This window comes from Marmota marmota, unplaced genomic scaffold (genome assembly GCF_001458135.2).
Source record: "Marmota marmota marmota unplaced genomic scaffold, marMar, whole genome shotgun sequence".
Lineage (NCBI taxonomy): Eukaryota > Metazoa > Chordata > Mammalia > Rodentia > Sciuridae > Marmota > Marmota marmota.
In genome coordinates this window covers 64032913-64036926 of record NW_026000174.1, presented here as the reverse complement: position 1 = coordinate 64036926, position 4014 = coordinate 64032913, and the positions used below count along the sequence as shown (strand labels likewise).

Genomic DNA, 4014 nt, shown 5'->3' with positions numbered 1-4014 from the left:
CTTTTTTTTTTTTTTTTTTTTTTTTTTTTTACTGATTTTTCTCAGTAATCTAGAAGTTTCTAACATGTCAGTGAAAAGTGTTGGGGCTCCGTAGCATCCAGTGGGACCCAATTTTTATCACCCATCTTTTCGTTATTGTAGGAAATTTAAAGGAGGGGGAAAACCCACAAGACCCCTCTGAAAGTACTTTTTACAAAGTATGATATTCACATAGGCTTGTGTGGCTGAATTCCATGGATTCTGTTCAGAACGAGTCAGAAAAGCAGATTCCATTGTTATTACAGAAGAGAAAGACTATAGGTCAAGAGGTTTGGTTCATGGAACCAAACACAGCCATGGGGGAGACTCCTCAGATGAGGGTTATTTAAAACACTGTGCACCAAGAGGGCTGGTTGGCTGGCACTTGTTGCCTAAGGAGAAGGGACAAGGAGTTGGCCTTTGGGAGTGGGGAAACCTTAAATGGCAGAGTGCAGAGGCTCTCCTCTGGATGCCAACACACTCTACTGGCCAAAGTTCTCCCCAGGAAGTTCCTCTGATTACTTCCTTTGGGAGAGGAAGACTACAGGTCAAGAGGCAGCTTATGGATTTTGGTTCATGGAATAATAAAGGTATATACATGTATATATGATTTGATTTTCTATTTCTTCCTGTATTCCACACGTGTGCTTAAGCATCACACACAGGCATATACATTTTAAGTCAGCATTACATAACTGCTTTCGTTCCTCCACACATTTGCAGCTGCTTTGTTAACCTGGGTGCTCCCTGTGAAGTGCTCCATCTATGAAAAACTTCCTTGACTTTCCCACAAAGATTTAGACACACCTTTATCTGCAATCACAGTTTGCTTTTCATATATTCATGATATGTCCTCAAAGGGTACAAACTTTGTTACCTTTCGTCATATTAAGACACAATTATGTCCTTTTTTAAATATTTTTTTTCTAGTTGTCGATGGACCTTAATTTTATAGATTTACAGGAAGTGCTGAGAATCCAACTCAGTGTCTCATACATGCTAGGCAAGTGCTCTACCCCTGAGCCACAGCCTCAACCCATACAATTATGTCTTGTTATTTCTCTCTCTCTTTTCTAGAACAGAGCAAAATATCTGGAAGATGCCAGATAAGAACTAAATATATCCAGTACGATATATTACTATGTCTTACATTTCATTTTGATATATATATATTTATTTATTTATTTATTTATAAATGTATTAAACAATTTTGTGATCAATTTTAACTTTTTGTGTGGAAAGCATCATTATTTAGCTAGAGATACATAGACATAAAATGTATGTATAAAAGAAGATTTTATACATATATTATATATATATGTATATATATATATGTGTATATGTATATATATATATGCGTGTGTGTGTGTGTGTATATATATATCTTCTCTTGCAATGTGACTCCAGGGCTCTTCCCATAGGGTCTGTTTCTCCACCCCTTGAACCTGGCCGTGGCCATATGATCTGCTTCAGCCAAAGGTTCATTAGCAAACATGATGAAGCTGAGCTGGAAATCATCTGTGCATTTGGGGGCAACCCCTTTTACTGCTGGGAGCTCTTCTGTCATCACGTGAAAGTGGGCTGTCCACTGGATGATAGGAGGCGTCTGGCAGTCACCCCAGCTGACATCAACACAGCCCTACAGACAGGTGAGAACCCCCTGGTCCAACCAGCCTACAGACATGTGACTCAGGCCATCCTACACCATCCAGCCCCAACCAAGCAAGCCCGAACTGGAACTGCTTAGCTGTCCCATCAAATCTTGAGCAAATAAATACGCTTGTTGTCGTGAGTTATTAAGTTTTAGAAAAGCCAACATATATATACACACAGAATATCTCTGGAAAGATCTTTTTGACTGGCTACTGGTATTGTCCAAGGGGTAGGACCTTCTGCATCAGAGGCAGGAATTGGAGGGGAATTTTCACTGTATTCCCTTTTGTGCATTTTGAATTGTGAACCACACAAATGAACCTGCTTTAAAAAATAAACACAACTGCAAACTGTTGATGCTCTAAAGCATGACTTGTGGAGAAGGTAGTTTTACTTCATCAATTATTCTTTTTGTTATTACTTCAAGATGTAACTGAACTGCAAAATCAACATACAGGGCTTTTTGTTCTGGTTTCCTTTCTTGGATGGTCCTAGGACCTTTGTCCTCTAACACAATGAAAGCCTCAGTGCACTGTGGGATGTTTGAGACAACAGTCCAGTCTCTTGTCCCCTCTGCAGAGGCTTGACCTAAGTGCTCGGAACAGTTAATAAATCGATAGCACCAGAAAGCAGTGTCTCATTCACATCTCACCAAGTTTCCTGACTGGAAGTCCACTTCTTGCCGCCAGAGCATGTGCTGCAAGAAGAATGGGAAGAAGAGAGTGGGGGCTGAGCTCCCCGTGGCTGCAGGTGATTCAGCTGGAAGTGGCGGGGGAGAAAGGAGGCACTTACCCTCACTCAGTTCAGGAAAGGTTGGACGACAATCTGGCCACGGGGAAGGTGGGGATGGAGGGGCCTCGGTGAGTGCTGCCAGGCTTCTGTCTCCTCGGTTTCTCTTGCGGTCACTTCCTTCTCTCTCCCTGAAGACCAGTTTCTCGAGATGGCAGGGCCTGGAGTTCGCGGCCTGGCTGTGTCACAGTGCAATGCCACCTCGGGGTCAAACCCCCGAGGAAGAACACACTGGCACCCGCTCCCTGGGTCAGGTCCCCGCCTGGATGGAACCAACTGCGGCCTGGAGATGGACCTCACCTGAGAACAATCCACACATGAGCAGGGAAGGAGACATCTGGGGGACAGTGCTCCTTCCGGAAGAAAAGAGGGGGCTGGGAGAAAACCAGACTCTGAGGGCAGAAAAATAGGGGTTTCCTACAGTCGAGACACACTTGGGTCTGAGTTCTGGTGTCGCCAGCGCTGCGTGACCTTGGGCAGGTTCCGTGATCTTGCCGAGCCTCTGTTTGGTCATCCGTCATACCCGTGCCGTAGGGTGGCTTTAGGTGTTGATAATGTTCCTAGCACCTGCAGCAGGGGCTTCTGCACCAATGGATTTTCACTGTTTTGCTTAGGTCCAGCACCGAGGAGGTCTCCTGAGGAACTTTTTGCAGCACAAAAACTACTTGTACGTAGGGCTGGGGATGTCACTCGGTGGTAGAGTGACAAGGCCCTGGGTCTGATTCCCAGTGCTGCAAAAAAAACATCAGCAAAAATAACTCGGACATACAGTTTCTTCAATGGTGTGGACAAGGGTTCCTCCCCCAAAGGCCTACATTCATGTTAAAGGCTTGGTCCCCAGTCTGTGGCACTATTAGGAGGTAGTGACAACTTGAGAAGGAGCTTTAGAAGGTGAGCCTAGTAGGAGGCCTCAGACCTGCACAGCCTCCCCGACTATCACCATCGGGCCCCAAATAGGGCGTGTAATAAATGATGAACCTACAACGACTCATCACTATAACCCCAAGTCCTCCCTCTATTAGGGTTCCTGCTTAATGTCGCACATTCTGGAGGTTTTGACAAATGTACCAAATCATGTATCCATCCTACAGAAGAGTTTCACTGCCCTAAAAATCCTCTGTGCTTCACCTATTGATCTGTCCCTCCCTACTAGCCCCTAGTAACTATCTCTCTTTTTGGTACCGGGATGGAGCCTCAGGTGCTTAACAACTGAGCCTTTTTATCTTTTTTTTTTTTAATTTTGAGACAGAGTCTTGTTAAATTGCTTAAGGGCCTCACTAAATTGCTGAGGCTGGCCTTGAACTTGTAATCCTCCTGCCTCAGCCTCCAGAGCCACTGGGATTACTTACAGGCAGGCACCACTGCGCCCGAAATCACCTATCTTTTTACTATCTTCATAGTTTTGCCTTTTCCAGAATGTCATATAATTGGAATCATACTGGCTTTTATCACTTAACAATATGGATTTGCATTTTCTCCGTGTCTTTTTTCGAGGTTTGATAACTCATTTCATTTCAGTGCTGAATAACAGCCCATAGATATACCACAGTTTGT

At 44.1% G+C, this 4014-nt stretch overlaps 1 long non-coding RNA gene across 1 annotated transcript; it reads right to left on the bottom strand.

Annotated features, from left to right (window-relative positions):
• Positions 1-2022: 2022 nt before the first annotated feature.
• On the bottom strand, positions 2023-3664 carry LOC125612135. The gene is made up of 2 exons (XR_007342459.1): positions 2464-3664; positions 2023-2368 (listed from the first exon to the last, which is right to left on the bottom strand). It is a non-coding gene; the product is annotated as an uncharacterized LOC125612135 (long non-coding RNA).
• Positions 3665-4014: the final 350 nt, after the last annotated feature.